The sequence below is a fragment of the Nicotiana tomentosiformis genome, chromosome 8 (genome assembly GCF_000390325.3).
Source record: "Nicotiana tomentosiformis chromosome 8, ASM39032v3, whole genome shotgun sequence".
NCBI classification, from domain to species: Eukaryota; Viridiplantae; Streptophyta; class Magnoliopsida; order Solanales; family Solanaceae; genus Nicotiana; species Nicotiana tomentosiformis.
The window spans coordinates 98,182,143-98,205,722 of NC_090819.1; the positions used below are offsets into that span (position 1 = coordinate 98,182,143).

The 23,580-nt window shown below is 37.9% G+C and overlaps 2 long non-coding RNA genes across 2 annotated transcripts in view; one reads left to right on the forward strand and one right to left on the reverse strand.

Moving 5' to 3' along the window:
• Positions 1-23,580, forward strand: part of LOC138896915 (uncharacterized) — a 148,935-nt gene that overhangs the window by 24,582 nt on the left and 100,773 nt on the right. The window lies entirely within an intron of this gene.
• LOC138896914 (uncharacterized) lies at positions 2,184-3,698 on the reverse strand. The gene is made up of 2 exons (XR_011410485.1): positions 2,364-3,698; positions 2,184-2,275 (listed from the first exon to the last, which is right to left on the reverse strand). It is a non-coding gene; the product is annotated as an uncharacterized lncRNA (long non-coding RNA).

A 23,580-nucleotide genomic window follows, 5' to 3' on the forward strand; every position in this document is an offset into this window, starting at 1 on the left:
AAATGTGAGTAAAATGGTGAAAAAGAAAACTAAAAAAAGGTCTGGATATTTGTAGTGGAATTTAAACTCCGTAGGTGAGTGACCAATGAAAAAGTTATACTATCTGTCATACTGCAACTGTAATTCCAAAAGTAGTGTAATTCGATTTGTAATTGGATAAAATTCGACAATATGACAAAAGGCTAGAGGCGCTAATGAAACGAGCAAAGATCTATACCTCATTGAGTTTAACTTATCTTCTTACTTACAATTTTGATATTATGTTGTACGTAACTAAAAACATTTTTTGTGATCTCAAGAAGTAGTTCATAAGAAATAGCGTGGCTAACTAATTTGCAAATTATATGCAAATGACACAAATATTAGTCTGGTTTGGAAGGACTATAATCCAAATCAAACTTCTAGAGAAAATTTAGCCGATGGTCATTTAACTTAAAGGTTGTAACACAAAAGTCACGTTTATTTTATATCACGTAAAACTGTCCAACTTAACGTTTGTAACACAAAAGTGAAGTCACTTTGTTATTTTTTTATTATATAAAAGTCATCTAACTTTGATCAAGTTATCTAAAAAAATAATCTCACTTGAATATTTATATTTTGTACCGAAAATATGACATGACAAATCAAATAGGTTAATCATATTTGGGTTAATTTAAAAAACTTCCCTTTCAATTTCGCTTCATAATATTAATCTCTGTTATGGTTTACGATATCACGTTTACTTTTCTTATTTGAGTTCTTAGTGATAACTTTTCACTCATTATCATTCATACAAAAATATGATTTGACTATTTTGCTCTTACTAATATACTTCTTTGGTTAGTAAATTTTATAAACATCTGTTTTAATTAGCATAGAGTTATGGTTAGAGCATCAAGCTATTCAATGACAAATACAAAATCTACGAGCTTAATATGTTCCCATGGCTTTAAATTGTTACAAAGGAATCAAAATAAGCAGATAAGAGTAATTTCGTAAATCATAAAGGAGATTAGTATTAGGAGAAAAAAACTCAGGGAAAGGTCTCTAAAATTAATCTCATTACATTTAATATGTTTTATTAAGCTAACTTGCATTTTAGGATGTCATGACATATTTTTCTGTAAAAATATAAATATTTAGGTGTGATTTATTTTTTAGTTAAGTTGGCCAAAGTTTGGATGAATTTTATGTGACAAAAAATAGAAAAGTAATTTTGGTGTGATGAACTTTAAATTGGAGACTTTTATGTGACAAAAAAATAAAATAAATAGAAAAGTGGCTTTTATGTTATAAAATTTAAGTTAAATGACGACTAGTGAAATTTACCTCAAACTTCTATTAGTTCTATATAGTGATAACCTCATTATACTTCAAGTAGATCGTTTCTACTTGATTTAGATTCTTTTTTACTCGTTTCTTTGTTAGTTGCTTTGACGTAATATTCCATAGACTTGTTTGCGTGCATTTTCAATTTAATTATTTGGTATTCGAAATTCACATTAATCAGAATTTGTGTTTGATAGGTTTATTAAGAAAAGTAAAACATCCTTACTAGTTAACAATAACAAGTTGTTTAATTACCACACCCTTCAACATAATATGTGAAGTAGTCAATTCTTCTCTTGCCAAAAGAGGGGAGGAAAAAAAGTTAATACTGCCCAACTTTTCCCACTTCCAAGAGAAGTTATAGTACTTGATTAAGTGACAGATGAAAACAACTAAAGAGAATATCAAGTTATACTTAAGGGGTTCCATATAAAAGTGATCCGTTCTGGTAAGTAGTTTTGGTTATCTAAACAAATCTAGTACATAAAAAATTTGGTAAAAGAATTGGTATAAGAAATCTAAGGTTGAGATGGAGGAAACAGAGAGAAAGTGTAACGGAGAGGAGCCTGATTCAATATTTAACTGCCAATCATCATACTGTTACATATATAGTAAAATGTGATATGTTTAGATAGAGCCAAAAGTAATGATCTGTCAATAAAAATAAGGAATAATACTACTATGAGCCGTAAGAAAAATGATATCATGAGATGATGAACTTGATCTTCTTATGTTCGACTAACCAAATCAAAGAATGCATAATATTATCTTCTCTAAGAGAATAAGTTCAAGAATTGAAAGAAGAGATAATGGTAAACAGATGATTGAAAAGAAAAAAAGGAAGAGCTAATTAAACAAGCAATGCAAGTATATACAGTAGTTATAAAGGCCAGATGATTTCTTCCTTTTCTTAGTTATTAAAACGTGACCAAATATGAAGCTACATCTGGATCCGGAGACATTGCTGAAATATAAGATAGTAAAGTATCATTATTTTAATTATCATTCCATAAATTAAAGGAAAAGCATGACTGTAAAAATTAACCATGTACCCCGTTATGATGTGATGAAGGAAGTTTTTCTTTTTCATCATTAGTGCAAGTCAAGGCTCGTCCATGCCCAAATCCGATGAGCTACTATTATCATCTCAGTAGATTATCATTCTCCATCACTAAGATTATACTATGATTGAGAAACAAAAAAGACTTTTTTTCGTGTCTTATTTTTTGTTTCTTTAAATTTGACAGTGATGTTTAGTTCCAACCTATTTTCCTCACTTGTATACATCTCATCTTCTTCATTTTGGAATTGCATCTTCCTCTACATTTGAAGATTGTCGAGAAATTGCCAATCCAATAGGTGTTTTGGGATGATAGGCAGATATTCTATTCCCATTCTCATCATAAAGAAAGGTGTCATCATCTTCATCCGCAGGAGGGACTTTACATTTCTCTCCTAAAATTATTTGCTTCCTCCAAATTGAATCTTCATCTTTCAACTTCTTGTCTCTCTTCTTATCATAATTAGAATCTTCTCGTCGTGACGATTGCTTCGATCCTAATGAACTCCCAAAAACCTTATTCATGCTAACACTTGTAGATAATTTCCCTTGTGATGAACTTGAATTTGACCTTGAATGGTTAGTAGGAGTCACAGAATTAGCCCTTATATGAGAATTATTAGATGAAGTTGCCCTCATAGAAGGTGGTGGTGGCAATGGTTGTTGAAAAAATGTAGACTCTTCTCCTTGTAATTGTGATTGATCATTTGAATGTTGATCAGTTCTTTTGAATGATACATCATATCTTGGAGATGTTTCATCATTTGGAGATGTGGTACTAATAGCAAATGGATTTTCATTATTATCTCGGGTATTATTACAAGGGGTTGGAGGGGGTGACTTTTTTTTCGTTAAGGAACCACAAAGTGATGAAAATATAGCAATTGTTGCAGAAATACAAGCAATAATAAATGAAAAATATACAATAGGATGATGAATGGGATGAACCTCTCCTAAACGAATGTTCCTTCCCATGAATGAGTGGAAAAAGGGGTAAAAAAAGATTAAAGAAATAGAGCAATTCTAGCTCTCTCTCTTCTACTATTCTTGATTGCAATCTTATAATCTCTTCTCTTGTTCCTTATTTGCAATTGATTTTTCTCCTCCTATACCTTATTTCAACCACATTTTTGGAAATTAAGATCAAAAGGGTATGTGGCATCAAGTTCCTTTTTGGTGTTTTCTCCTAAAAAAAGATGGCATAACAAAATAATGTATAAGGTGTTTTTGATTTCCTTCAACTCATATTGATACGCGAAACAGAATGCTTGAAATTAGGAAGACAAGGCCAAAGGGTGAGGCTATAAAATAACTATGCTAGTCACCGTTACATCGCTATCATATGAGATATAAGGATTAATTCTCATTTACTCCTCTTCTTTCCCCTTCTCCTCTTCTAATCCGTTTTTGCCTATCCGAAGAAACATACACACAAAAGGAAAGAAATAAAATTCAAATTAAAGACGTTTGATTTTAGTATAATTTATTTTCGTTCCTTTCAAGTAATGTTGGAAATATATTTCCCTTCCTTAGATATACAAGTTGTCAATTTGGCTTCGTTATAGAGACGCATGTGTATAAAAGAGTACGAATAATGTAATTAATGTTGTACACATTTTAAATATACCTAATATCTTCGAAAGTTACCAACATAGCAAGAAATGTGTCTCTTGTTATAGAAAAATAAATGTTTCATTTTGGCAAACGTATGCTAAAAGTTCCTACGAGTAGCATCTCACATATGAAGCTGTGGAGTCCATCCTCATGGGCCAATTTGGGCCTCTTTGTAGGTTTATAGAGTTACAATCTGGCACGCTAAAGAAGAAGTTGGGAAAATAACACTGTATAGCTACTCTCAAAGTAATAACCGAAAAATATATATTTTTGTATATTATATAACGCGCGCGCACACACATATATATAGATAATGACATTAGAAATGAGAATAAATGAATTAGAAAAGAGAATACAGAAATTCGAAAAAGGAAAAGAAAAATTGGAAGAAAATGAAGAAAATACAACAGAACTCGTACACGATAAAGAACTAATGAGCGTAGACAATTATGATGCATTGATATGTAATGAAGACAAAAAATTAAGTACAATAAAAATACTTGCAATAATCAAAATAGAAGATTATGAAATAGAAACAATGGCCTTAGTAGATTCTGGATGTATAAAGTGTATAACAAATAAAAGAATAGTCCCACCAAATCTAATTAAGACTTTAGATAAACCAGTAGCAGCAATGCAAATGGACGGAACACATAATATATATAGACATTATGTAGATAAATCGCAAATTAGTTTTCTAAACACATGCCTAGATTTTTACAAGCCTAGCTACAAGGTAGACAAAATATGGGTAGGAGATTTAAATATAAACGCAGATTTTGTATTAGGATTAAGTTTCATTTTACATAATAATGGTAGTTGTCTGCTAAGTAGAGACAGAGTATAAATGGTAGTTGTCTGCTAAGTAGAGACAAAATATGGGTAAGAGATTTTAAAATATTACTCATACACCTGTACAAACAATAAATGCTGAAACTAAAATAAGAACACGCCTGAAATCAAATCAGAAAGACCTGCAAAAAGAACAAAAAGAATGTTGTGAAGAATGTACAAATAAGGATACATGTTGTAAAATAGAAGAAGAGTCTAAAGACTACTAGTAAAAGATGATGAGAATAAAGATATATTAGCAAAAGACTATACCCTGATAGATGCTGAAACAAAATTATATAATATTTTCATTACATATCAATACATCATAATTGTCTGCGCTCATTAGTTCTTTATCGTGTATGAGTTCTGTTATATATATATAAATTTTATACACTTTTACGAATACCGAATGTAAATAGTTTCAGCCGCGGGATAAAAGTGCCAAAATTTTGAGGCAATAATGACTCGTAGGCTTTTCGAAAATTTCCTTTCAAAAACCTTATAGAGTAAATCTATCTATCTATATTATTATAAACACGTGAATACAATGTTGGTTTATAAAAATAATCTTATAATATTAAGCATAATAACTCAAGATGAAAGGATATAACTGAAATTCTAGATGTTAACCTTGCAATCCTATTAGCTTTAGGACATACATGAATACTACACATTAGTATGTAAACCTAATACATCTAGGAACATGTTAGGTTTCCTATTAGTATAATTACTTTTGGGACAAAAACATACCTGTAATTCTATTACTTTTAGGATATACTTAAAAAATTCCTATTACTAATGATAACGAATTATATAGATAAAATTTTGTTTATAGATAATAACGATTTTAGTTGTCTACTATACAGATAAAATTTTGTCTATAGATGATAACAATTTTAAAATAATATAGATAAAATTTTGTCTATTGAATTCTTTCTTATTAAAAATATATAGAAAGATTTAATAAAATCAATTTCATAAGACTTCTCCGTATTTGTAATAAATTACCACTCCATGATGTCCAATACTAAGAAGACATAAAAGCAATATTAAATAGATTGCATAAAGCGTTGAAATTGAGAAAAAAATTCCCCCGATAATATATTTTTATTATCAAATTTCGTGTAATAATGAAAAATATACCCAATTATTTTAAAAAATAAATAAAAAAATATTTAAGAATATAAATGTGCGAGAAAGAGAAGAAAAAATAGTTGGTAAGAGTCAATACCACTAATGATTCTGCAAACATAAAGACCTAAAAATGAAATGTTAGATCTATCTTTTTACTCTTTGAAAATAAAACTTATGGTGAATAAATAATTACGATTAAATATTCAAAACATGAGATGAACTAATATTAAGAATCTGAATCGATAAAAAATAAATTATTTTCTATGTTAAGACCAAATAGTTAAGTCTTTCAATTAATTATTTAGCAAGAGGATCCAATTTAATAATTTTTCAAATTTATTATACGAGTAAAATTATTTTTAAGTTAAAAAAAAATCTTAGGGTATATAAATGTATTTCATAAAAGGAGCGTTAGAGATTAAAAAAATTAGAACCAAAAGTTAAAAAGGTTAGTATAGTATTAAAAATCAAAAGGCCAAGTGTCTGAGAAAGCACAATCAAAGCTAAATCCTGAACAAGAACAAACTTTCAAGACTATATTATAAAGAATCGACTCTGGTATAGCGAGATTATCTTTTGTAGATGCCTCTAGCTGAATCAAAATAATAATCATATGCCATGCATTACTTGTAAATGTCAGATCAAGAGGTATGATATTGTTAGCAAAAACAAGTGGTGTACCAGCAATAATTTTATTATGAGGTCGTAAACTAACTTTAGTTTTGATATACCTCTTTAAACAACTGAAATAATCATCACAAATATATCAAAGTGGAGCAGTGGTGCTAAATTTATAAGAAAAGCAAAATTAATAATATGGGATGAAGCGTTTATGGCTAAGCGTCAAATGATCGAAACAATTGACCGGAGTTTTAAAAATACATTGGATATCAACGAATCGTTTGGTGAAAAGTAATGGTTTGGAAAGTGATTTCTGTTAAGTACTTGTCACGAATCAATTTCCACTATAGGCCGTGATGGCGTCCAACGTCGCCGCTAGGCAAGCCAATAATGAATTACCCTTTTAATTTCTCATTTTAATATTTTTTTTGAAAGTCTTTGATTTTTATTTAATGCGAAAACAAATAGTAAGTGAGCGTAGTAATGTAAAGCATAAGCTAACAGAAAAGAAAAATAGTTCATTAAATAATCAAAACCCATGAGTGTCTACTAGAATTCCTAAAACCCGGTGTCACAAGTGCACGAGTATCTTGTAGAATATACAAAACTCTCTAAGAACTACTGTTCGAAACAAAGTAGACATAAGCGATAAATCATAACAAGAGAAGGCTCCGGGTGTTGCAGCACGGAGCATGGGAAAGCAGCTCACCACTAAGCCTCCGAATAATGCGGGTACGCGCCCGGATGAACTCTAGATGCACCTGCCTTAGAACCTGCACAATATGTGCAGAAGTGTAGCGTGAGTACATAAACAACATGTACCCAATAAGTATCTAGTCTAACCTCGAAGAAATAGTGATGAGGGGTCGACTTCGACACCTACTAGTGGGTAATATACATAATGTACAAGATTATTTAATAGGCATGAAATACAACGACAATAATGGAATAAGAGGAAATAATTAAATGATCATTTATCAAAATAACAATTAAAAGTCCCCAAATATCAAACATTAATCTCGACAAGTAAGGCTTAACATGTATCACTACATACATATCAAGTGAAATCGGACTCCGAGTGACAACACATACGAGTTATGCTGAGGTCGTACGACCCGATCCTTAATAATCACGTACATACACTACCGAGGTCGTACGACCCGATCCATGGATGCATCCCAAAATATATATATATATATATATATATATATATATATATATTGTCGAGGCGTTCGGGCCGATCCACAGGAATAGAGAAACTCTTCGGATTTCGAATTTTTGTAATGACTCGATCGGTCATTTTGAGAATTAGCATCCCGTTCGGTGGCTTAAGGTCTCGAACAACTTCATACTATGTATTATGACTAGCGTGTGTGGTCGAGTTCGGATTTCGGACGTTTCAGGATTAATTTGGAATAAAGATTCTTATTTTAGAAGCTTAAACAGTAAGAATTGACCGGAGTTTAACTGTTGTGTAGACGACTCCGAAATGACATTTTGATGATTCCAATATTTTTGTATGGTGATTTTGGACTTAGGCGTGCATCCGGATTTAGATTTGGAGGGGCGTAGGATAATTTGAAGCATTTTAGGGAAAATTGGAAAGTTGAAGTGTTGGAAGGTTAAAAGGTTTGACCAGGAGTTGACTTTATTGATATGGGGCTCGAATTGCGATTCCGAGAGTTGGATTAGCTCCGTTATATAATTTGAGACGTACATGCAAAATTTGGCGTCATTCCGGATTGATTTGATATGCTTCGGCGTGAGTTGTAGAAGTTAAAAGTTCATAAGTTCATTAAGTTTGATTTGAGGTGCGATTCGTAGTTTTGATATTGTTTGATACGATTTGAGGCCTCGATCAGGTCCGCGTTATATTTTGGGACTTATTGGTATGTTCGGACTGGGTCCCGAGGGGTTTGGGTTGTGTTCCGCTCGTTTGTGATGTTTCGACGTCATTTCTTCAAGTATAAATGGTACCGCATTAAGCAAATGATCTCCAACTTTTGGTTTGGTTGAAGCATTAGATCCGTATCTTAATTACGGAGCCATAGCAAATAGAATCGTCGAATCTGGACATTGTATGAGGGAGTTATGCTCATTTTAGTGTTGGAGAAGAGAGCTGGTGCTTCGCAGATGCAAAGTTGGGTCCGCATCTGCGACCTCGCAGGTGCAAAAAATGGTCTGCAAATGCGGAAATTACAGCTGACAGACCGCAGGTGCGTATTTTTGGGCGCATAAGCAAAATTCCCCGTATATTAAAAAAATCAGACTGTATTTATTTAGTAGTTTGAGCATATCTTGAGCTCTAGAGCTCTGATTGAGGTGATTTTTGCGGTGTTCTTCTCATATTTGCATGGGGGGTCAGTATTTAACTATAATTTTTGTATTTTATTATGATTACAAAAGTTTATTTTTGAATTAATCCATATTTTGATTGGAGAATTGGGATTTTTTATCAAAATATTTTCTAAAGAGAATAATTGGGTTTTGAACATCGATTCAGAGTCGGAATTGAATGAAATTAGTATGGTTGGACTCGTAATTTAATGGGTATTAGGATTTTGTAAATTTTGTCGAGTTCCGAGGTGCGGGCCCGAGGTTGACTTTTTAGTTTTTGTTAAAGATTGATGCTTTATTATCCGAAATCGTTTCCTATGAGTTTTACTTATGATTTGAAATTATTTTGGCTAGATTTGAGCCGTTCAGAGGTTGTTTCACTCAAGAAGGTCATTTTAGAGTAACAGTCTAGATTCTTTGAGGTAAGTATCTTGCCTAACTTTGTGTGGGGGAAACTACACCTTAGGGTTTGAGTCTTTTGTGCTAATTGTGTCATGTGAAGGCCGTGTGCACGAGGTGACGAGTGCGTACTCGGGCTTATTTGTGAAAATTAGATCGTTTAGGGCTCTTAGATTCTTATGTTCATTAGATGTGAAGTTGTTTTAGCATGTTAAATCCCCCATTTACTAAATTTACCCTTACGTGTCTTATTTGGAATTAATTGATTCATGTTTTACGCTTGTTGCCAATTAAACGCTTATGTGCCTTAATTGAAGATGTTGCCTCTTTTATTGCCATGCTATCTTTTCCATAATTGCTAATCTTTAATTAAAGTTATTATTATCCTTTTCGTAATTACTTATCCTTAATTGAAGTTATTATTATTCTTTATATAATTGCTTATCCTTAATTGAAGTCATTTTTTTTTTGTAATTGCTCATCCTTAATTGAATTTATTAGTATCTTTTCCGTAATTGCTCAACCTTAATTGAAGTTTTGTTATCCCTTTCATTGTTGACTTATCCTTATTTAGAATCATTGATTCATGCTATCTCGCTTACCATCGAGTTGTACTTATGTGGAAATCATTGTTGCACGTTATCTCTCCCCTTGTTGAGCTATTCTTGTTGAAACCATTATTATTTGTTGTCTCCTCCATTGTGAGCTCGTTCGTCCGTTTTTTTGTGTTCTGAAGTTCTTGAGTTGATTTACTTGCCGTATTCTTGTGTTAGTATTGTTGTTGCTATTGTACCCAGTATTGTTGAGCCAAGGGCTATGCGTGGTTGTGGTATTGAAACTTTTTTTAGAAAATGTTGTGGCATATGGGCATATGTTGTGAAAGTCATTTTATTATGTTGTTATGTTTTGGTGCACGTGGTATTATTGAGAGGATTGTCGGGGTGTTCGCACGTGAGTTATCCGTGCTATTGTTACTATTGATATTTGCACATGTGGCATTATAAGGCGGGCTATATATATGGGTTTGCGCATATGGCGAGACAAGGTGGGAATATTATTATGCGTGTGCGGCGAGACAAGGCAAGAATTTACTTTATTATTGCGCACGTGGCGAGACAAGGTGGGCTATATCGGGGAATGATTTGTGATGGCTTGTGATGGCCTGGGGGCATTGTTATTGTTGTTATTTGTGTAGTGGTGTGCCTACCTTGTGTGAGTTATACCGTGTACATTTCGTGGTGATCGTTTCTTATATGCCATTCATTGTCTCTACTCCTACTTGTTGACCTGAATTGTGGTAGAACACTTGCACAAACATATACATAAATAAATCATCCATATTGGTTAAGAAGATGAATCATGATGTTATTGACCATTTACATGTACTCCCGTGTACTTGCCTTCTGTGTGAGAGTTATCCTGTTGGCATGTGAGTTATCCGTGCAGTCATGAGTCATTGTTATTGTTGGCATGTGAGTGGTCCGTGCAGATATTAGATATTGTCACTCTCTTGAAACGTGAGTCGTCCGTGCGGTTATAAATTTGTAATATGGGGACAAGAGGCCAAGTGATTAGGGTTCAAGAATTGGGACCCGTGATTTGTGATTATGAGGTTTGGTACCTCGTGGAAATTCCTGAATAGATCTGGTGTAAAAGCATTTGTTTTTGTTGAGTTGTTACTTGTTTTCCTTTATTTGGTTTCATCGAACTTCGAATGTGTCCAGCTTACTCTATAGCGTTACTATCTGTTTGCTTCATGTTGCTAAATGTTGTTTCTAGTGTTTCATTGCGAGTATTGTTTTGTCTTCCTTACTATGCTTAGCTTTATATTAACATTGTTTCCTCGCTAGTTCACCTTCATACTTGTTCAAGTTGTTTAGTCTAGTAGGTGTCTTGACTGTCCCTCGTCACTACTCCACCGAGGTTAGTCTTGATACTTACTGGATACCGCTGTGGTGTACTCATGCTATGTTTGCTGCACATTTTTGTGCAAATCCAGGTATTTTGGAGTTGGTTGATCAATAGCTAGTTGTCCGAGTTTTGCTGTGGAAACTCAAGGTAAACCTGCCGTCGCGTTCGCAGGCATGAGAGTCACCTTATGATATTATACCTGTATTGTTTATTTCTATTCCGAAACAGTTGTATTTTGGGATTTTTCTAGCTAACTCAATAGAGATTATGACTTGTACTACCGGTTTTGGGATTGTTGGCTTGTATGGAAATTTTCATATCGAAATTCATAGTTATTGGTTAAATTTTTCTATTAATTTAGTAAGTGTTAGGTTTACCTAGTCTTAGAGACTAGGTGCTGTCACGACATCCTACAGAGGGAAATTGGGGTCGTGATAATTTCACATTTACAACTTCGAGGTAAGCCCATGAAAGGAATATAATTTCCGTCAATAATTAGACATTCCTCCAGCTCTCCAAGTAATGAAGCTCGATTTAACATAATCTTTAACCTAGTTTTACTTATTAATACAAGCAATTAAACTAGCAAGTTGCAAATAGTGCAAGTAATAGCATAATAAAGGCCTATGTCTACCCGGACATAACATGAATTTTAGCTACGCACGAACTCTCGTCACTTCGTGCGTACGTAGCACCCAAAATTAGTAGCAAATAACAATTTGAACACCTATGTGGTTAATCCCCCCTTACAAGGTTAGGCACGAGACTTACCTCATCTCCAAGTCCACTTTCCGATCCACAAATCACTCTAAATACCTCAAGTCGATGACGAACAATTCGAAACTAACCAAAGGATGTATAAACTAATCAATAATCACTCAAAAGTTCACAATTTAACTATTAGAGTGATTACCCAACCCAATTTGGAAGGTTCCTAAAAATTCATCCCCGAGCCCACGTGCCCGGATTCTGGAAATTTTTGTAAATAAATATTACCCATAACCTCACAAACACAAATATATAATTTATTCTAATTTTCAACACAAAATCCATGATTAAATCCCAATTTCACCTAAACCATAAGTTCTTCACAAAATCTCACAAGTTTCACTAATTTCCCACGTTTAATCTATCTATAATCCGCGTATTTAACTTAAAAATGGGTAGAGTTTACTTACTTTGTGATGTTGATGAGAATACCCCACTAAAGTACTCTCAAAATCACCCAAGACCAAGTGAAAGAGTGTGGAAAATGGGCTAAGTCCCGAATTAAATGCCCTCCACTGCCCAGTGATATCCGCTTCTGCGACCCAAACACTCGCACCTACGACTTGCACCTGCGGAAAATCTATCATAGGTGTGGTCCACTCCTAGGCCAGCTCCCTTCTCTTAAGCGGACCAATGCTCGCTTCTGTGGAAAATGGATCGCACCTGCGATCCCGCACAAGCCACTCACACTTCCGCTTCTGCGGAAGAAACCTCGCACCTGCGGATGTGCATCTACGCCCAGGCATCCGCACCTGCGAACCCAGGACTAGGCTAGCCACCTCCACTTCTGCGATGAGCCACATGGACCTGCGAGTCCGCACCTGCGGCTAACCCTCCACAGGTGCGGAGACAACAGAACAACAACACCTTCAACCAAAATAACCAAGTCCAAAAATGATCCGATATTCACCCGGGGCCCCCGGGACCCCATCCGAACATACCAAAAAGTTCCAAAATGCATAAAGAACCTACTTGAGGTGACAAACCATATCAAACAACCTCGATTCTACAAATCACAAACCAATTCAAGCCTATCGAAACTGTGAACATCCAACTTCCAAAACTAACGCCGAATCATACCAAAACAACTCCAATTGACCTTAAATTTTGCACACAGGTCATAAATTACCATACAGACCTATTCCCAGGTTTGGAATCCCAAATAGACCTCGATAACACCAAAGTCTACTCCAAACCAAATTTATAGAACCTAAAAACTTTCAATAAACTAACTTTAAATATTAAGCGTCGAAATGCTCCCAAATCACCCGAAACCCGATCCATACACATGCCCAAGTCCAAAATCATCATACGAACCTATTGAAACCATCAAATCCTAGTTCCGGTGTCGTTTTCTCAAAATGTTGACTCAAGTCAAACTTAGCCATCATAGGCCACTATTAAGGAACTAAGTGTTCCGATTTCAACCTGAACCCTTCCAAACCTAGACCAACCATCCCTGCAAGTCATATAATAGTAAAAACACATACGAGGAGTGTTAATTAGGGGAACAAAGAAATAGAAAGCAAAACGACTGATCGGGTCGTTACATTCTCTACCTGGAGTGCTGAATAGGTGTGGATATTTGCTCCACATGTCCTCCTCGGTCTCCCAAGTCGACTCCTCGACTAGTTGACCCCTCCACTGGACCTTTGTCGTAGAAATATTCTTAGACCTCAACTGGCGAACCTGCCTGTCAACAATAGCAATTGGCTCCTCCTCATAACCCAAGCTCTCATCTAGCTAAATCGTACTGTAATCTAACACATGCAACCTATTGGTATGGTACTTCCGGAGCATAGACACATGAAAAACCGGATGAACTCCCGATAGACTAGGAGTCAAGACAAGCTCATAAGCAACCTCTCTAACTCACCTCAACACCGCAAATGGGCCAATAAACCTTGGGCTTAGCTTGCCCTTATTCCCAAACCTCATGATACCCTTCATCGGTGAGACTTTCAAGAGAACCTTCTCGCCCACCATAAATGATAAATCACGTGCCTTCTGATCCGCGTAACTCTTCTGTCTGGACTGTGCTGTGCGAAGCCGCTCATGAATCAACTTTACCTTCTCCAAGGCATCCTTTACTAAATTAGTGCCATATAACCTAGCCTGGCCGGGCTCAAACCATCAGTTGAGCGAACGACATCGCCGACCATATAAAGCCTTAAATGGAGCCATATCGATGCTAGACTGATAACTGTTGTTATAAGCAAACTCGACCAAAGGCAAGAATCGATCCCATTTCCTTCCGAAATCAATCACACACGCTCTGAGCATATCCTACAGAATTCGAACTGTCCGCTCAGACTGCCCGTCGGTTTGTGGATGAAAGGTTGTGCTGAGCTCTACCCGGGTACATAACTCGCTATGTACTGCTCTCCAGAAATGCGGAGTGAAGTGGGGGCCTCTATTTGAAATGATGGAAACAGGCACACCATGCAACCTGACAATCTTTTGAATGTAAATCTGGGCCAATCTCACTAAAGAGTACGTAGTCATAACCGGAATAAAGTGTGCCGACTTGGTCAGCCTATCTACAATGACCCAAACGACATCAAACTTCCTCAACGTCCACGACAACCCAACTACAAAGTCCATAGTGATCCGCTCCCATTTCCATTTCAGTATAACCATCTGTTGGAGTAGGCCACCTGGCCTCTGGTGCTCATACTTAACTTGCTGGCAATTTAGACACCTCGCTATATACTCAACTATGTCCTTCTTTATCCACTGCCACCAATAATGCTGCCTCAGGTCGCGATACATCTTCGTAGCACCAGGATGAATAGAATACCGAGAACTGTGTGCTTCCTCTAGAATCTTCTCCCTCAAGCCATCAATATTAGGAACACATAAGCGACCCTGGAGTCGTAGAACACCATCCTCACCGATAGTAACCTCCTTGGCACCACCCCGTAGTACCATCTCTCTAAGAACCAGAAGGTGCGAATCATCGTACTAATGAGCCTTGATCCACTCAAATAATGAAAACTGAGCCACTACACATGCAAGAACTCGATCGGGCTCTGAAATATCCAACATCACAAGCTGTTAGCTAAGGACTGAATGTCCAAAGCCAATGGCATCCGCAACCACATTCACCTTGCCCGGATGGTAAAGGATGATAATATCATAGTCCTTGAGTAACTCAAGCCACCTGCACTGCCTCAAATTAAGATCCCTCTGCTTTAACAAATGCTGCAAGCTATGATGATCGGTGTAAACTTCACATGACACCCCATAAAGATAATGCCCCCAAATGTTGAGAGCATGAACTATCGCGGCCAACTCCAAATCATGTACGTGGTAATTCTTCTCGTGGGGCTTCAACTGATGTGAAACATATGCAATAACTTGCCCCTCATGTATCAATACACACCCGAGGCTAACCCGTGAAGCATCGCAATACACACTATACATCCTTGAACCGGAAGGCAACACTAAAATCGGTGTTGTAGTCAAGGCTATCTTGAGCTTCTGAAAGCTGGCCTCACAATCATCGGATCATCGGAATGGAGAACCCTTTTGGGTCAATCTAGTCAAAGGTGCCGCAATAGATGAGAAACCCTCCATAAACCGACGAAAATAACTTGCTAACCCCAAGAAACTCCTGATCTCGGTCACTGTTGTAGGACGATGCCAACTCTGGACTGCCTCGATATTCCTGGGGTCCACCGTAATACCCTCACCTGATACAACATGCCCCAATAATGCCACAGAATCTAACCAGAACTCATACTTGGAGAACTTAGCATATAGCTTCTGTTCCCGCAAGGTCTGAAGCACAATTCTCAAATGCTACTCGTGATCCTCCATACTACGCGAGTAGATCAATATGTCATCAATGAAGACAATGATAAATGAGTCAATATATGGCCTGAACACTCGGTTCATTAAATCTATATACACCGTTGGGGTGTTGGTCAAGCCAAAGGACATCACTAGAAACTCATAGTGGCCATACCTAGTCCGGAAAGCCGTCTTTGGAACATCCGAAGCACGGATCTTCAGCTGATGATACCTATATCTCAAGTCGGTCTTAGAGAACACTCTAGTACCCTGCAACTGGTCAAACAAATCATCGATACGTGGAAATAAGTGCTTGTTCTTAATGGTAACTTTGTTCAACTGGTGGTAATCGATGCACATCCTCATAGTCCTATCCTTCTTTTTCACAAACAACATCGGTGCACCCCAAGGCGATACACTCGGCCTGACAAACCCCTTTGCTAGCAATTCCTCAAGCTGTTCCTTCAAATCCTTCGAAGCCATGTGGTATGGTGGAATAGAGATAGGCTGGATACCTGGTGCCAAATCAATATAGAAATCGATATCATGATCTGGTGGTATACCTAGTATATCAGAAGGAAACACATCAGAGAACTCTCGCACCACGGGCACTAAATAATCGTAGGAGTCTCTGCAGCAATATCCCGAACATAAGCTAGATAAGCTAAACAACCCTTATCAACCATATGTCGATCCTTCAGGAAAGAGATAACTCGACTAGATGCACTGATAGATAAACCCCTCCACTCCAATCTAGGCAACTCTAGCATCGCTAAGGTAACAGTCTTGGCATGGCAATCAAGGATGGCATGATACAGAGACAACCAGTCCATGCCCAGGATGACCTCAAAGTCGGTCATGTCGTGCAACAGAAGATCCGCCCTTGTCTCATAACCATAGAAGGTCACAATACAGGACCGGTAGACCCGATCCACAATAACACAATCGCCCATAGTCATGGACACATATTCAGAAGCACCCAAGGACTCACGGGGGACATATAGATAATGAGAAAATAGAGAAGAAACATATGAATATATAGACCCTGGATCAAATAGCACTGAAGCACCCCTACCCACATGCCCTCCGCCTCTGGCAGGACGGACGGCCAGTGCGACAACTGGTGTAGTAATCATGGGTTGATGGCCCTGCTAGACCTGCTGCACTGCCTTGCCCCTAAACCTGGGTCAAGATCTCCTTATGTGAACAAGCTCCCCCCACTCATAGCAACCTCTCGATGCGGAAGATGACTGACTTTGAGTCTGGACCTAGGGACCTAAATACCCATTTGAAGGACCCTGAATAGCCGGTGGATGGTAGGAGCTCTCTGGAATGGCACTGAAATAGGTCCACACAGGTGTACCCCGAGAAGGCGGTGGTGCTGAATAAGTGGGTCTGCTGGACTGACCCCTCACAAACTGACCTCTGCCCCCAGACAGGGCGTCGCTGAATCCTCCATACTGCCGAGGCCTTTTCTCCTTTGTCATATACAATCGGCCCTGGGTGCGGATACTCTCAATTTGCCGATCTATCTCCACAATCTGCTCATAGGGAGTCCTCATCTCCACCTCTCGGTCCATAGTAACCTGAATACCATAATGCAAGCCCGCAATAAACACCGCACTCTCTCTGCATCGGTGGGGAGTATCATAAGTGCATGGCAGGACAACTCAGAGAATCTCGCCTCATAATCGGTCACAGACATCTGACCCTGCTGGAGCCGCTCAAGCTGACCCCATAGCTCTTCCCTATGAGAGGGTGGCATATATCTCTCCATAAAGAGACATATAAACTGATCCTAAGTCAAGGGAGGCGAACTCGCTGGCCTACTAAGAAGATATGACTGCCACCATCTACAGGCCCTGCCCTCCAACTGATATGTAGTGAAGTCTACCCCGTTGGTGGTACGATGGAAGCAAATCTAGGACGCCCACGTCCTCTAGCGGGAGCTAGAGCTCTCCCCCGACCTCTATGTCAGCCTCTACCAACAGAGGGAGCAACTCCTCTATCGTCGGGTACATCTGCCGTGCGCGTTCTCACCATCTTTGAGAGAATAAGAGAAAGACAGTTAGCACAACATCAACTGTACGATAGGAGATGAAGAAAGAGAAGTTTCCTAACACCCTATAGCCTCTCAAAGATAAGTACAGACGTCTCCGCACTAATCCGCAAGACTCTTTTAGGCCTGCTCATGACTTGTGAGACCTATGTGAACCTAGGGCTCTGATACCAAGCTGTTATGACCCAATTTCCACTATAGGCCGTGATGGCGCCCAACGTTGCCGGTAGGCAAGCCAACAATGAACTACCCTTTTAATTTCTCATTTTAATATTTTTTTTTAAAGTCTTTGATTTTTATTTAATGCAGAAACAAATAGTAAGTGAGCGTAGTAATGTAAAGCATAAGCTAACGGGAAAGAAAGATAGTGCATTAAATAATCAAAACCCATAAGTGTCTACTAGAATTCCCAAACCCCGGTATCACAAGTGCATGGACATCTAGTAGAATATATAAAACTCTCTAAGAACTACTGTCCGAAACAAAGTAGACTGAAATGATAAATCATAAAAAGAGAAGGCTCCGGGTGCTGCAGAATGGAGCATGGGAAAACAGCTCACCACTAAGCCTCCAGATAATGCAGGTACGCGCTTAGACGAACTCCAGATGCACCTGCCCCAGAACTTGCACAATATGTGCAGAAGTGTAGTGTGAGTACATAAACAATATGTACCCCATAAGTATCTAGTCTAAGCTCGAAGAAGTAGTGACGAAGGGTCAACTTCGACACCTACTAGTGGGCAATATACATAATGTTCAAGATTATTTAATAGGCATGAAATACAACGACAATAATGGAATAAGAGGCAATAATTAAAAGTCCCCAAATATCACATATTAATCTCAACAAGTAAGGGCTTAACATGTATTATAAATCCTCAAGACCTGACACACATAATCAGACTCCAAGTGATAACACGCATGAGGTATGCCGAGGTCGTACGACTCGATTTGTAATAATGGTGTACATACACTACCGAGGTCGTACGGCCCCATCCACAGAAATAGAGAAACTCTTCGGATTTTGAATTTCATATTTACAACTCCGAGGTAAGCCAATGAAAGGAATATAATTTTCGTCAATAATTAAATGTCACGACCCCAGTTTCCCTCCGTAGGATGTCGTGATGGCACCTAATCTTTAAGACTAGGTAAGCCTAATATTTACTGAATTAATAGCAAAATTCAACAAATTATTATTAAATATGAAATAGAAATTTCTATACAAAGCTAACTATCCCAAAACCGGTAGTACAAGCCATAAACTCTACTGAGTTCACTAGAAAATCTCTAAGTACAATTGTTCCAGAATAGAAATAAACTGTACAAAAATACCTTCCGAAGGTGATTCCGAGGCCTGTGAATGCAACGTCAGGTATACCTTGAAGTCTCCATAGCAATATCTGATCCGCTATCTAACAACAAACAGACTTTGAATTACCTGGATCTGCACAACAATATGCAGAAGTGTAGTATGAGTACACCACGGTTAGCAACTAGTAAGTTTCAAGACTAACCTCGGTGGAGTAGTGACGAGGTACAAGTCAAGACACTCACTAGACAAAATAACCTGTGTAGTATATAAGTATAATACTAATAACGGAAAGCGAAAATCAGTAAATGGAAACAAGAACCAACAAGTAATATAAACAGTAAAACAATAAGAATACTACGACATATCATTAAAACCAAATAAGGAAACACAAGGGACAATCAATTAATCAAGCCGTTCTAACATATGTTTCACAACGAATCACTCTGTGGTACTTCATCGCATAGTCACAAGTCACGGGTCTCAACCCACCATCATATACTCACGGCACCTCGTGCCCACATCTCACATCACAACCGCAGAGACAACTCACGTGCCAAAATCTCAATCCGCATAGCATGATCACAGGCTCACATTCACAATTCACATGGCATGGTCACAGGCTCACAATCACCATCTGTCCAGTATGATCACAGGCTCACAATCACAATCTGCCCGGCATGGTCACATGCACCCAATCAAAATCCGCCCGGCATGGTCACAGGCTCAATATCAACATTGAAATAGATAATAACTGGACACATGGGCATGATCAATAAATGTCAAGTTTCATACTCCTGAGCTAGTATAAGTGGCATGCTACAGTGTATGCTTGTGCGAGTCATACAAGGTGTATGACAAACACAACAAAAAGCACACCATCACACTAAAATCACCAACACAGTGCCACCAACCATCACACATCATCTCTGAAATTGCCACCCTTATCTCTCCGATAGCCACCCGTATCACTCCGAACTAACATTATTATTAGCCACCCGTATCACTCCGCCCTGACATTATCATTAGCCAGCCACCCGTATCACTCCGTATAATAGCCACCCTTATGACTCTGCCCGGATAATATCACAATAACTTCTCGTATCACTCCGTACATTCAACAACAATGAGATGCCACCCTTATGCCCCGCATAACAACAACGGTGAAATGCCACTCTTATACTCCGCATAACAACAACGGTGAAATGCCACCCTTATACTCCACATAACAACAGCCAAACTACACAACAAATCACATGTGCTATCATCACCACAACACAACATATCAACTCGTATCACATGTGCCCGTAGGCTACAATCTTTCCGAAGATTCAACAATATCAATATTTTCATAACAAATAGCCCATAACTCAACACAATGTATATAGAATCTTAATAACAACAAAATGACAGAAAAGTAACTCAATAAGGAACCATACCCCTGTTTAAATTCAACTTTGATTAGAATAGATTAATGACTCTCGATAACTTCAATTCTAATTAATTATTTAAGGATAACCTCGATAGTGATAGTACTTCCATGGAATGGAAAAACTTCAGACTCTAGTGTATGAATTAGGCTAACAATGAAAAAGATGACACGAACTAGTACTACGTCTAAATGCATGAGATAAACCCGACAACAAAGGATATCATCTGACGATAATTTCTACTAAGAGTAGATCCACAATAAAAGAAATCACATAATGACACAAAGTGATAACAACTCCCAATAAAGCATATAAGAGTAAACTCGACAAGTAAAGAATGTGACATGTAATGACAACTTCAAATAAAGCATGTGATAGTAGACACGACAGATAAAAGATATAATATGTGCTAACAATTCTAAATAAGTACATGAAAGAAGCCTAAGAGTCTAAGCCGGTAAATTTTCCTCAAATAAGCTCGAGTACGTACTCGTCACCTCGTGTACACGGCTTTCACATGCTACAAATAGCAAAAATGACTCAAATCATGAGGGGTAGTTCCCCCCCACAAAGTTAGGCAAGATACATACCTCAAAGAAGCTAGACCGATACTCTAAAATGACCTTCTCGAATGAAACAACCTCAGGACGACTCAAATCTAACCAAAAATAACTTAATATCATAAATAAAACCATAGAAAACAATTCCGAAAAATAAAGTTTCGATCTTTAATGAAAGCTAAAAATTCAAACTAAAAAGTCAACCCAAGGACCCAAACCTCGGAACCCGATAAAATTCATACAATTTGAACACCCATTCCGATACGAGTCCAACCATACAAAATTTATCCAATTCTGACATCAATTCGTCCTTCAAATCATCATTTTACATTTTGAAAGTTTTCACAAAATTTCTATTTCCCCCAACTCAAACCACTGATTTAATGATAAAAATAAAGATGGAATCATGAAATAGAATCAAATTCGGGTAGAGAACACTTATCCCAAACCAACACGTGAAGAACCCCTCAAACATCGCTCAAATTCGAGGTCTCTAGCTCGGAAGATGATAAATGGAATAAAACCCCCGATTTGGGAATTAATATCTGCTGCCCAAGCATTTGCACATCGCGATCGCAGAAATACAAATGCGATGGCGAAGAAGAAATAACTACTACCCAAAAATGCACTACGCGATCGCGAAGAAGAAATAACGCTTCCCCCCCAAAAGCACTACGCGAACGCGAATCAAGTGATGCGAACGCGGTTCACAGCAACCTCCACTTACGCGATCGCGAACCATATGACGCGAACGTGAATGCGGAGAATAATAAATCTGGCCTCATTAGCATGGTCACCCACTATGCGATCGCGAAACAACAAATGTTAATGAGATGAAGCAGAACCCATACGTACGCGATCGTGAGCCATTCACTATGAATGCGAAGTGGAAAAAAAGGGATCATCACCCACCAAACAGCCTACGCGATCGCGGCTGGATCTTCGCGATCGCAAATATAGACATTAGACACCAGCAAATCAGCAGTTCAATAACATGGAGAAATGGCCCGTAGCCCATCCGGAACACACCCGAGGCCCCCGGGACCCCATCAAAACATAGCCAAAAAGTTCTATAACATAACGCGGGCCTGCTCGAGGCCTCAAATAACATCAAACAACATCAAAACTATGAATCACACCTCAAATTGAACTTAATAAACTTACGAACTTTCAACTTCTACAACTCGCACTGAAATATATTAAATCAACCTGGAATGACGTCAAATTTTGCATGCAAGTTCCAAATGACACAACGGAGCTATACCAACTCCCAGAATTGAAATCCAAATCTGATATCAACAAAGTCAACTCCGATCAAACCTCTCAACCTTCCAAACCTTCAACTTTTCAATTTTTGCCGAAATGCATTAAATTAACCTATGGACCTCCAATTCCAAATACGGACACACGCCTCAGTCCAAAATCACCATACGAAGATATTGGAGTCATCAAAACACCATTCCGGAGTCGTCTACAAAAAAGTCAAACTCCGGTCAACTCTTTTCACTTAAGCTTCTAAAATAAGAATTATTCTTCCAAATCAAATCCCGAATCGTCCGAAATCCAAATTCGGGGACACACACAAATTATAATACATAATACGAAGCTGCTCGAGACTTTAAGCCGTCGAACGTGATGATAATTCTCAAAACTATTGGTCGGGTCGTAACATTCTCCCCCTCTTAAACAAACGTTCGTCCTCGAACGTGCCAAGAACCATTCCGAGGTCATCAAATCACTGAGTGAACTTACCATACACCCACCCGCGGGTGACCCCATGTCACCCTAATCCACAAAAGTCGAATAACACCATTTCGACTGAAAATTATTCCTTCCACCCACACTGATAAACCTTAGAACCAAAGTTTTCACCGTCCGATCATTTCCCAAAGACCCGATTCCTACATCAATGCATGATATCAACCTCAACCAACTGTAATAACTCATGACTACCCCCACAAGGTACAACCACACAACGTGACACATCATACATATGCCCATAAGAACAACTCTGGCCACAATAGCAGTCCATAATCAAATCCAGCACCGACAATTAACCTTATATTCGCTAGAACCCTGTTCCAAACCTTCACAACACTGACAACAATGCAAGAAACATGAAGATACCATAATCATTCACTCAAATCAATGAGTCGCATTTAACTTTACCTGGGCACACACCTCGCAAGCTAACGCCCAATAAGCACAACACGAATATGATTGAACATGCAAAGAGAAACACATGAGAGATCTATCAAACAAGCCCGACATGCACAACTCCCTATCAGTACCATACTATGATTCAATTCCACAAGGGAGAATCAAAACATATGAACTAATCACAAGGATCTCATCCCAATATAACTCCACCGTGGCATGCAGCCCGGTCCAAACATATCAAACCGTATGAAAATGCGAGGATCCTATTCTCAGCT